Raw genomic sequence first — 12268 nt, forward strand, 5'->3', positions numbered from 1 at the left:
AAGTACCTAATAAACCTTGGAATTTGTATTTCCCTGAATCTTGTTTTGGTTGTTACCTTTTTAATAGAAATAGTCACTAATGCTTAGGTTTACAAGTTTATTGGTTCTAATTTTGTCCTTTAAAATGAATAATGCCAATATCATTCATTCATCCATTAACCACCAATAAATGTTTATCTGGAGACATTTGTCAAACACTGGATTTGAAGTGTACATATCAGACAAGCCTCTTCTCCTTATAAGGTTCACAAATTATTAAGTCTATTAAGTATTAAATGGATAGCATGGAAAACTATATTCACTATCTTGTGACAAATCATAATAGAAAAGAATATATATATAAAGGATGTACATATATATAGAGAGAGAGACACACAGACACACATATATATATATGTGCTGTGCTGTGCTTAGTCACTCAGGTGTCCCCAGCTCTTTGCGACCCCGTGGACTATAGCCTGCCAGTCTCTGTCCATGGGGATTCTCCAAGCAAGAATACTGGAGTGGGTTGCTATGCCCTTCTCCAGGACATCTTCCCAACCCAGGGATTCAACCCAGGTCTTCCACATTGCAGGCAGATTCTTTACCCTCTGAGCCACCAGGGAAGCCCAAGAATACTGGGTGGGTGTCTACCCCTTCTCCAGGGGATCTTCCCAGACTTAGGAATCGAACTGGGGTCTCCTGCATTGTAGGTGGATTCTTTACCAGCTGAGCTACCAGGAAAGCACATATATTTGTGTATATATATGTACACATATGTATGTATGAAACTGGATCACTTTGCTGTATAGCAGTGATTAACACAACACTGTAAATCAGTAAAACTTCAACAAATTTTTTTAAAAAGTATTAAGGGGAGAATGTACCAGTAAACACAATAAACACAATGGGTATATAAACTTACAAATTGAGGGGAGAGTTGTGAAGAAAAAGAACAGGACATGAGGAGAAAGAATTACAGGAGGAGCATCCTTTAGATAGAGGGGATAGGAACTTCTCCTTGAAGAGGTGTCATCTGAGGGGAGACCAAAGGATGGACAGGAGTGAGCTGTGCAAAGTCGTGGGGAAGAGGCCTCACAGGCAGAAAGGGCAGTGTGTGTAAGGAGCCTAAGCAAGTGGAAGGCAATTGGTGAGGCTGGAGTCTGGGAGGTGAGGGTTAGGTAAGTGAGCCTGCAGAAGCTGCCAGGGCCTTGGTCTGCAAACTGGATACTAATCTCAGTGAATAGGGAACTAACTGAAAGTTAATCAGGGGAGTGCCAAGAACCTCTAAGAGGGCTGTGCCTGTGAGCACCCTGTGTACCATTCTGGATTTTAATGGACAAAAAAGCAAGTAAGAGCCCTCAGTCCTGATTAAATCAGCAAAGACTTTGATCACCTTCCCCTCCCCTGCCAGACTGGGGAGAGATGGCCTTCAAAGGACACATGTGAGAAGATCCTAAGCTGTCCTGGTCATTCAGGTGAAAGCTGTCATCTCCCTCAAATGACGCCATCTGTCGAAAGACAAGGTCATGTAGACAGGACCTAAGGGTCCTTTCAAGCCTGACATGAGTCCCCTGAAGCCAGGTGGATGGAAATAGTACCCAAGCAGGGTGCCAGCCTGGGGAGAGGGCTTCAGTTGTCCCTGGGGAGACCTCACAGCCTGGAACATTCTCCCTCCTCCCGTACCTATCCCCAGCACCCTTGTTCCTGCGATTTTCAAGGCCCCCCGCTGGCCTTGCAGTTCCACCAGGACAAAGCAGGGTAAATGCGCTGTGAACCAAGCTCTTCCACATGCTCTCGGTCCCACGAACCAAAAAAAGGAAGACTGACCCCCACAAACAGCAAGGCTCTGTTTCCGATCAGGTTTGGCCGCTGGGGCTCCCGGCTGTCAGCCCTCACTGAATACTCTGGCACACGGAACCCCCCACCCATTCCTAGCAGCCCGAGTGTGAGCGCGCCTCCCTCTCCGCAACCCCGCCACTGTGGGTTAGGGTTGAGCAGGAAGGCGGCTCCATCGCTCTGCACAGCGGCCCTTCAGACCTACTTGAGACAACCTGTCACTCATACTTCAGGCTGCCAGTCAAGGACGGCAGCCTGGAAGACTCTACAAAGAGATCCTTGCGCTGTAATTAAGTGCCAGGGTTTTACACGGATCTTTCACACCTTGCGGATCCTGTCACCCAGTTCCCTGGCGAGTGGGAGTCAGCTGTTCTGATTACACCCGAGCTCCCCTCGTTAGTCGGGGTTTGGGACTCAACAACCCGCGCGGTTTGTGCACACACTCTCACGCTCCTCCCACCCCGGTTCTGCTCAAGACAGGGCCACGTCTGTCCCCCCGAACTGGATTTCCTCCCAGAGAGCCACTCCACCACTTTCTGATCGGCACCTCTCCTTAACCCTTTGGTTGCACGGGCCTCTGGGGAGCCGGTTCTTATTTCTTATTACCCTGCAAACTCTAGCCCCAGAGGAGATGAGGGCAAAGAAGAGAGAAGAATCACTGCTCTCATAGGACAGAAAGGGTCTGTCTTCTCCTGGGTTCTTCGGACAACCCCGGGCTTCCTTCCTCAAATCACGCATGCGAGACAGAATAAGAGACACAGATGCATAGAACAGTCTTATGGACTCTGAGGGAGAAGGTGATGGTGGGACGTTCTGGGAGAATAGCATTGAAACATGTATAGTATCATATGTGAAACAGAACACCATTCCAGGTTCCATGCATGAGACAAATGCTCAGGGCTGGGGCAATGGGATGACCCAGAGGGATGGGATGGGGAGGGAGGTGGGAGGGGGGTTCAGGATGGGGAACACATGTAAACCCATGGCTGATTCATGTCAATGTATGGCAAAAACCACTACAATATTGTAAAGTAATTAGCCCCCAACTAAAATAAATAAATTTATTAAAAAAAAAAAAAGAAAGAAAAAAAAAATCACGCCAGCTCCCAGCTGGCACTCGCTGGCTGAAATGTATCAAAATGTTCCGCTTTTAGCCCGAGGTTTGGCTCCATAGAAGGAGCACTGCATCCGGAGTCAGAGGGCATGGTGTTCCTGTCTTGCCAGCTTCTGGCTGTGTCTTCGAATCACTTCTCCAGTTCCTCGGGACTGGGCTCCTCCCCAGTGCGATGGGAAGAGAAAGGGAAGCGAAACCTGCCTTGGAGGATCTCGAGGGACATTCTGGGAGTCTACAGAGGTGGCAGCTCTGCGGGTCTCCCAGCCCTGGACGCCCGCAGCCCTTATAGGCGGCCCCTCTCCCGGGATCCAGGGCGCCCCATGCACCGGGCACCCGCGTCCCTCCCTCCCGACCCCTCAAGTCCTTGGGTCCGCTATATTCTTCCTCATCAAACAGACACTTTCGCCTATCCCCGCCGCCGCAGGGTCTGCGGCACACATCCGAGGAGCCTCAAGATTGGAGCAGGAGGGCCGCTCGCCAGAGAGAACAAAGAGGTTACCTGGGCTGAGCGGGCGGGGCGGGGGGCCGGGGGCGGGGCCTCAGCAGGCCTGGTGGGCGGGGCTTGTGGGGGCGGGGCCGGCGAGGTCTTCCGGGCCCCCGCGTGGGGCTCAGCTTCTGCGACTGCAAGGAGCGAGCCGAGGTGCGCGAGGCGCGGGCAGACTTCCTCGGAGGTGAGAGCTCTGCAGCTGACGAGGGCAGGCCAGGGCTGCTGGCCCCCGGCAGGGACGGGGCGGGGGCCCGGAGCCCCAAGGGGACGGGGAGCCAGCCACCTGTGACCACCGGGCGCCTCTTCCACTGGCAGAGGTGTCCTGAATTGTTTACAGCTCTCCTCCTGCGTCCAGGGCACCCATTCCCTGGACCTCGCTCTTGGCTTCTCGAGGGGCATCCCTGGGGGAAGGAAGAAAGGGGGAGCACGTGGATACCTTGCCAGCGGGACTCTGGAAACTTTGGCTGTGAGGAAGTCACTGCACCTCCATCTTGGAACAGTGCTATCAGACTTTCTCCTTTTCACTTTCGTCCCCACCCTGAGAAGGGCAGGTGGCTTCACTCTCTTCCTTGGAAAAGGGAAACAGCCACCTTCAGCAGGACCAGTGGAAATCCCAGAAAGTTACTGAGCTGCTCAACAAAAGGCCTTGAACCCCCACATCTCCACCCCCATAACACCAGGTAGAGCAACCTGGCAAAGACTCTGAGGTAAATAGATTAAAATAAAAGATCTGCTTGAGAAGATAAGAGCATAGTGGCAACACTCTTGGATGGAGTGATATTCCACAGATGGAATGATATTTTTTTAAGGGGTAAGGACGGGGTTAGTGGATTGTCATGGGGTGAGGGGTGTTGTCCCAGGAAGTCCGCTGAGGCCGTGTTGGGTGGGAATTGATGGCGGGGGCTTTCCCTTGCAGTGGGCTAGCTGTGTAGTCACCTGGTGTTTCGAACACCTGTCCAGCACCTGGACCCACAAGCAAGCAGGTAATCCCAGTGTCCTTCAGATAAGTGCTCTTGCTGAGCAATGACCCATATGATGTCGTCAGGTGCGTCTGGGATGCTGTCCTCTTGCTCAGTGCCTGGAAGAGGTTGATAGTGATCACACACTGATGTTGAAGAGCTGCCCCGGGGAGCAGCCAGGCCCTGGCCAAGTGTGTGCCGTTCGATCATTTCTCCCAGCATTTACTCAGCCAGGCTGATCATTGACCAATCTGTCCAAGGACTCCTACACTCTCAGACTCACTTCACCCTTGTTCTTGTGGATAGAAGGCAGTGACCAGCAGCTTCCCGTTGTGCCAGGCACAGCCCATCAGAAAGGAAACCTTGGAAGAGGAACCTGGGAGAAGGTCTGTGGTGCTTGATGCTGTTCCCTGAGTTGTGGGATTGCGGGGACATTCCAGAGGGTTCCCAGAGGAGGGAACCAGGCCAACGCTAGTTACTGAGTGTATTTTAACAATCCCTCTGACCACACCCCTGCATATCAGCCTTCTGGTGCCTCTGTTCTAAATGACTTCGCAGAATCATCCATTCCCTCGGGTATTAGAGCTCTGAGTAGATTGAGAATCTTTTACAGTCTGTGGTTTGAATGCAGAGCCATCCCTGCCAGCTTCGGGGGTTTGTTTCTAAGGAGGCAAGGCTTCCTTGGAAGTTGTATTCCAGAGCTTTCTTTGTTTATTCCCCTGTCTCCGGAAGTTTGGGTTGCTGAGTGCTGAAATCAAAATAGGCCTGTTTGTCTATTCCTGCTCACAGACTCGGAGAGCAAGAAAACACTGGAATGTGAAATGACTGAATCCACTAGGTTTGTTTCCCTTTTTTTTTTGTGGGAAAGAATGCAGAAAGCAGATGGAAATCTTCAGCCAGGTCTCAAGCTTTGGGAATTCCCAGTTCTGTTTTTGCAGTGCCTTCCCCAATATGGGGGCTATGACCTCCAGTGTGCTCAGCTCTATCGGACCAACTCAAGTTGGTTGAGGGAATGAATGTTCCTGCCGTTTAGAAGCTTCCAGATTCAGGGGCGGAGAGAAACCAGCACCTGTGTAACAGAGAGCAATCAAGTGCAATTGTGTGGCATGGTCTGCTGGTTCAAAGAAGATAGCCCGTGTGGTCTGGAAAAGACAGAGAGGCTCCGGGAGCTAATTAGTCTTCAGCTGCATTTAGAAACAACGGTCAGGCACCAGGCAAGGCAAAGGGGGAAAAGCCCCTGAAGCTCAGAATAAGCAAAGGCACTCTCTCTCCCCTCCCCCATGCAGTCCACATTCTCTGCCTTCCTTCCCGGCTCCGGCTCCTGCCACTGTCAAGTGCCCTCTGCCACACTGACCTCTCATGCCATTCTGCCCAGACCTCTTCTGTATGCCTCTCTCCTTGCACTTGTTGGCCTGTGCCCAGGATTCTCTCTGTTGGGGAATCCTCTGTTTTTTCTGCGGGGGGGGGGGGGGGCTATTTTTGGTTCTTTTCTTTGGCCACAGCATGGCATGTGGGATCTTATTTCCCCAACCAGGGATCGAACTCGCATCCTTTGCGTCGGATGCTCAGAGTCTTAACCACTGAACCACCAAGCTAGTCCCTCTTCTCCATTCGTATATTCTTTTCATGTACACACACACACATTTCCCATCAGGGAAGTCTCCAGAATCCTCTGGTTTTTAGGAAGCATCTCAAATAGCACCGTTCCCAAGGAAGACTTCCCTGGCTGGCCGCTCCCCTGGTCTTCAGGCAGAGTCGGAGGGTTCCTCCTTCCCCTCAACTGCCCCATGACCAAACATCTACTGCAGCCCACACACCCTGTGTTGCCCAGTTGGCTTGAGGGGTTTTGCCCCACCAGCTGAGGCCAGGCTGTGTCTTACTCATCTAGCAGTCCTCTTAGGGTCTGGCACATAGCAGGCAGCACTCAGTAAATGATTCCTGGTTGAAATTCAGCCATATGTGGGGACCATGAAGCACCTCACTTAGTTGTGGGTTAAGTGCTATTATTGGGAATTTAAAGACTGGATAAGCTTGGTGGAGGAATTTGGGTTTAATGAAGTGGCAGTACTCAAAGCCCTTAGCAGCCCTGGGAAGATCCCCTGGAGAAGGGAATGACAACCCACTCCAGTATTCTTGCCTGAAGAATCCCCATGGACAGAGGAGCCTGGTGGACTACAGTACATGGAATCACAAGAGTCAGACACGACTTAGTGACTAAACCACCACCACCACTGCCTCAGAATGGACAACGTCCATTCTTGCAACATCCATTCTGCAACATCCTTCTTGATCTGGCCCCAGGGTATCCTCTCCAGCCTCCCCTCCTACCAGTTCACAGCTTGAACTTACACTTCAATCTTATGAACCAGTTGGATCACAGCAGACACGGGCTCCCCCTCTCCCCTGTCTCTGTTGTTTGACAGCCTTTGCCAGGAAGGCCCACTGCTATCGTGAGCTTACCCTTCCCCATCCATAGCACTCAGCGTCTGGATCCCCTGAGTGTAGAGGCCCCTCAGGCTGGGTTGCACGTCCTCCTCTGGGCCTCCCTGCCCTGCCAGCACATCCTCGCATAGCATCATGCCCTCTTGTGGCTGCCTCCTGCTCCTGACCCTTAGCTCCCAGGTCATTTGGGCTGGGTTTGTCCATGATGAAGCCCCCTCAGCTAACAGCTTTCCTGGGAGAGAGTGCCCAATAAACAGGCATTGGATAGAAAGCCGAACCATCCATCCAATGTCTGTTTATGCCGTTTCCATTGGTTGGAATTGTAAAAGCAAGGACAACATGAGAGACGTTTGAAAGGAAAAAAGTAAGACTTGGTGATGAGAAATATGAAGAAGGAAAAGAGAAGGTTGGCTTATAATCCTGCGAGGCAGGGGGAAATGGACTCAGGGAAGATCCGCTCCATGCCTCTGAGTGCCATGAAAAAATGTTTCTATTTTCTGGAGGATTTTCAAAATCCAAAATATTGTTAAGTCACCTTGGGGCATTATTGCATCTAACGTTATTGCAGGATGCCCAAGTGGGGATGTCCTTTAATCAGTGGAAATGTGCACTTTGAGTGCAGTTGTGGTCAGGGTTAGAGAGAGGTGACGGGAGCTCAGATAGGATGGTCCAGCTTGTGAAAGCAAATGCAATCACTACAGGAAGAAGCTAAGCTGAGGTCTTGGGGAGAACCTACATTCTGGGGGTGGTGGTGGGAGAGAGGAACTGGTGGAAAACAGAAAGAGAGAAGAAAATCAAAGAAGCCAAGGGAGGAGATAGTTCAAGAAGAGATGTGTGGCCAAAGCTGTCTGTGCCAAAAAGAACGGAGATTCAGACAAAAACAGATGAGAAGGAGGCGAGCTTTGAGAGCGGCACTCCCATGGGAAAGCCAGATCTCATGGGGTCAAAAGAGGCTGGTTAATGGGCAGTGGAAACATTGTGTGGAGTCTTCAGACCTCACATCTCTGGAATTTGGCCACGGCAAAAGGATAGATTTTTTCTCAGCAGGAAGTGGGGAGTGGTCATGTCAAGAGAGGATAGTTTTGTTTGTTTTGTAAGAGATCTAACCACCATGCAGGAGGGAAGAGCCCATGTATGCTAAGGAATATGGATGAATTGCCCTGTTCGCATTGGTTGTGTTTCATTTAACCTTGCTCCCCAACAGTTGCCCCATAGAGCTCTCATTTGGGGAAACTTCCCAAGCCATGGTCCTGCCAAATCCAAGGAGACGATGTTGCAACCTGGAAGCAGTTGGTCCTCACCTCCCTGACCCATGGTAAACTCATCTCAAGTGCCTCAAACTTGACTTTGCTTCATAATGGTGCAGGCCAGATGTTTTCTCCTTGACTGTGCACAAATTCATGACACCAGTAATAATAGCAGACACAGAAATAGCATTTACTCTGAGCCAGACATTGTTCTGAGTCCCTGTAAGATAGGTCTTGTTATTATTCTCATTTTTCTGATGACAAAAATGAGGCCCAGGAAGCTCACCCAATGACACAGTGGTGAGAGGGAAGCAGGGTTCCAACTGGGTGTGTCTGGCTTCAGGGTCTGTGTACTTAAGCTACTACATTAATTCAGGGTGAGCAGCTCATGCTTTACTGTAGATGGATGTTTGTGATTCCAGCTTTATTGCAGAATTCTTAGTCGTGATACTGCTGACAGCATGACTTATCCAAGGTCACCAAACCCGTTTATCTATCTATTCTTTGCAGGTTAGACTAGCTTTACTAGTCATAAATAATTTAATCATCAATAAATAGCTACCACGTACAGGACACTGCCAAGGACCCAGAAATTTGACCTATATGTGTCATCTCATTGAATCCTCATAACCACTGTATTCTGTAGACAGGGCAACTGAGCCAGCATTTGAAGGTGGCCATAATGAAGGCCATAATGAATCCGCCTGCAATATGGGAGACCTGGGTTCGATCCCTGGGTTGGGAAGATCCCCTGGAGAAGGGAAAGGCTAGCTACTCCAGTATTTTGGCCTGGAGAATTCCATGGACTATATAGTCCATGGGGTTGCAAAGAGTGGGACATAACTGAGTGACTTTCACTTTCACTTTTAAGTGCTTTACAATATTGTGTTGGTTTCTGCCATACCTCAACAGGAACCTGATGTGGACCATTTTGGGCTTCCCTGGTGGCTCAGATGGTAAAGCATCTGCCTGCAGTGCAGGAGACCTGGGTTCAATCCCTGGGTCAGCAAGATCCCCTGGAGAAGGAAATGGCAACCCACTCCAGCATTCTTGCCTGGAAAATCCCATGGTCGGAGGAGCCTGATAGGTTACAGTCCATGGGGTTGCGAAGAGTTGGACACGACTAAGCAACTTCACTTTCACTTTTCATAATGAAGGCAAGATGGAAAACCACTTTCAGCCCAAGTTTCTGTGTTCTGAGGTTCATGGTCAGAGACTTAACTGGTTCTGGAGTGTTCCAAGGCTAACTTTATTTTCTTTCTCAACACACAAAAGGTTTGCAAGTATGAATCAGTAACATGCTCAGGTGTGCGAGAAATACTGCCCCGCCTTTTATTTTGTAGAGATCAACTTAATATTAGTTTGCAGCCTTTGTCTCACCAGGCTGGCAAGAATAGAAAACACCCCAGGGTGGTGTCCTGATTTCCAGATCTTATGCAGTGTTGAGAGCTCAGCGTGGGGTTGTGGGGGATCCTGCTCACCAGTCTGATCCACTCAGGTTACCACTGAGAAGGCTGCTGACCCCGCCTCCCTGGTGGTCCCTGCTCCTTCTGGGCTGCACAGCCAGACTCTAGGGGCTTGCCAAAGTCCTGTCCTCCCGGGACCCCCAGACCTCTCTTCCTTTCCTGTTTCTTCCGACCTCCCTGCTTTGCCCCTTCAACTTCACTCCTCTCAAGACCTCCTGGAAAAGCCTCTGTGTCCTGGACCTAAGTCCCTGTTTGGGAAATGAAAGCAGAAGATTCTGCAAGTTACTTCTGAGTACAGTCCTGTTACATACCTAGCCTGGGGCAGTGATGTCAGGAGACCATAGAGGATGGAAGTGGGCAGGGAAAGGTGGAAATACATGGAGGGTGGAAAGTTTTCTACTCTTAAAAGATGATCTAGCCACAGGAGCAGTCCCCTCTGAAAGTAAATTTCTAGGTAGGAAAAAGTTGCTATTTGAGGCCAGGATATACGTGTGTGCCTGCTAAGTCACTTCAGTCGTGTCCAACTCTTTGGGACCCCATAGAGTGTAGTCCGCCAGGCTCCTCTGTCCATGGGATTCTCCAGGCAAGAATACTGGAGTGGGTTGCCATGCCTCCTCCAGGAGATCTTCCCAACCCAGGGATCAAACCCACAGCTCGTGTGTCTTATCTTCTGCATTGGTAGGTGGGCTCTTTACCGCTAGCACCACCTGGGAAGCCCCTTGATACATGTAAATCCATTTTATTTATCCATTTTATTGGTACATCCCTTGTGGCCCAGCTGGTAAAGATTCCACCTGCAATGTGGGAGACCTAGGTTTGATCCCTGGGTTGGGAAGATCCCCTGGAGGAGGGAAAGGCCACCCACTCCTGTATTCTGGCCTGGAGAATTCCATGGACTGTATAGTCTTTGGGGTTGCAAAGAGTCGGACACGACTGAGTGACTTTCACAAGACCATTATTTTCCATAGATATTTTCAAGATTGTCTATAATAGATTCAAAAATTCGCCAAAAAATAGGGGAGGTGATTGTGTCCTGGTCTGTGATGGCTGTCATGACACTCAGCAAATCTCATTAGATAATTTGAAGGTTTCCAGGCTATGAAAATGCTTCTAGTTCAAACTGGCCATCGAACACATACAAAAACAGGACAAGGAAAGTTAAACTTGTCAAGGATGCCCAGGTGATGGCCAAAGCGGAGCTAGAAACCAGCTTTCCCCTCTCCCAGCCCAGAGCTCTTACCCAGTGATCCCAGCTCACTGATCTCATGCATCTCTTAAAGAATCACCCACAGGGCAGAGGAGCCCAGTTTCTTGCTGACTCCACCCTCATTCAGCGTGGAACACAGCCCACCTCGGGCATCTGGTCCAGGCTGTTTCCACACTCCACGGACCTCCCTGAGGTCCCTGGATGCTGGGCACATGGCAAGAATGTGTCCTTATAACAGGGGTGTGTTTCCCAGCCCTGCCTGTCCTGCTCACAGTTTTGGGGCACCACCAGTGAACTCATCCTTCTTCCTCTGCACCTGGCAGGCTCAGAGATGGGGGTCCCCTCTGCCTGGCCCAACTCCCTCCTCCCTTCCCGTATCTCTGCCCAGGGGGTGTCTCCATCAGCTGCAGAGCAGGCTTGATTCTACAAGCCCGGGGAGGTTTCTCATGATGCTTTTGTTAACCCAGCACAGCCTGCTCATCCCTCCCCGCACAGTTCTCAAGTGTTTTGTACCCTCTCCTCACATTTCCATCCTCTGTGTCTAAGGGATCATAGTTTAATAAGGTTTCTCTTCACCATGCCTCTCCCCAACTGCTTCCAATTTACATCACAATCCAAATGATTTTTGCTGCTCTTGTCTGTGTCATTACTTTCAGGGGATGCATTATCAGACTTCCCAGCTCACCCTCTGCTCAGGCTCCTGACCTTGCAGCTGCCTATCTTTCTTGGCAATTTATTTTGCCCATGAACACGCGGAGTTTAGCTGAGTTGCATTCAGGGATACTGTCAGTCTTTTATGTTAATTTTCTAATTGAGAATGTTGGTGCTGCCTGAGGAACACAGGCAACTATGTCGGTAAGTGTTACATGTCAGACTCTTTGCAACCCCATGGACTGTAGCCCGCCAGGCTCCTCTGTCCATGGAATTCTCCAGGCAACAATGAGTGGGTTGCCATTCCCTCCTCCAGGGGATCTTCCTGACCCAAGGATTGAGCCCGAGTCTCCTGTATTGCAGGCAGACTCTTTACCCTCTGAGCCACCAGGGAAGTCAATGCCTTGGTGAGCTGTCTTTTCCCAAAGATTTTTAGATGTGTCATGCTAGTTGTTAGGTTTTAATAACTGCTCAGATGGAATTATTTCTTGCAGTCAGGTGCTTTAAAACTGAGTGCTAAAGAGTTTATAATGAGCAGACAGCAGAGAAGCCGTTTCGTACCTGAACCATTTTGGTTTTCATCCTGTCTTCAGACTCTAAGTGCCTCTGGATGGTGCTGGTTTTGTTTTGGTTTGTGGGGACCCCCATCTGGAGGTAGTAAAGACAATAAGGAAAGCTTTTGCATTAATTTCCCATGAGTGCAGAAGAGAAACACCAAATCACGCCAGTGTATTGAGAAATTCTGTTTCCTTCTCTTCCTGTTTCCCTTGAGTGGTTTCCAAAAGGAATACATTTTTGGTGAAGTGCAGTTGGATAAATGGTGTCTGTCTACTAAAGAAGCAAGAAATATTAGAGGATTATGCATCAATAACTGGTT

General features: G+C 49.9%; 1 protein-coding gene across 8 annotated transcripts in view; it reads left to right on the plus strand.

The window, feature by feature from the left end:
• The first annotated feature begins 2994 nt into the window (after positions 1–2994).
• Positions 2995–12268, plus strand: part of TLR5 (toll like receptor 5) — a 32171-nt gene continuing 22897 nt past the window's right edge. For 2 of the 8 annotated variants that reach the window (XM_081486155.1, XM_081486161.1), the window contains exons 1-4: positions 3018–3426; positions 3775–4126; positions 4685–4764; positions 8025–8135. The gene's annotated coding sequence lies outside the window, so the exon portion shown is untranslated. Of the gene's footprint in view, positions 3427–3489; positions 4127–4684; positions 4765–5167; positions 5217–8024; positions 8136–12268 lie in introns of those variants that run through there. The other 6 variants (XM_081486156.1, XM_081486158.1, XM_081486159.1 and 3 more) reach the window with 6 other exon arrangements.

The sequence above is a fragment of the Giraffa tippelskirchi genome, chromosome 5 (assembly GCF_054371585.1).
Source record: "Giraffa tippelskirchi isolate mGirTip1 chromosome 5, T2T-mGirTip1v1.2.pri, whole genome shotgun sequence".
In the NCBI taxonomy this organism is placed as follows: domain Eukaryota; kingdom Metazoa; phylum Chordata; class Mammalia; order Artiodactyla; family Giraffidae; genus Giraffa; species Giraffa tippelskirchi.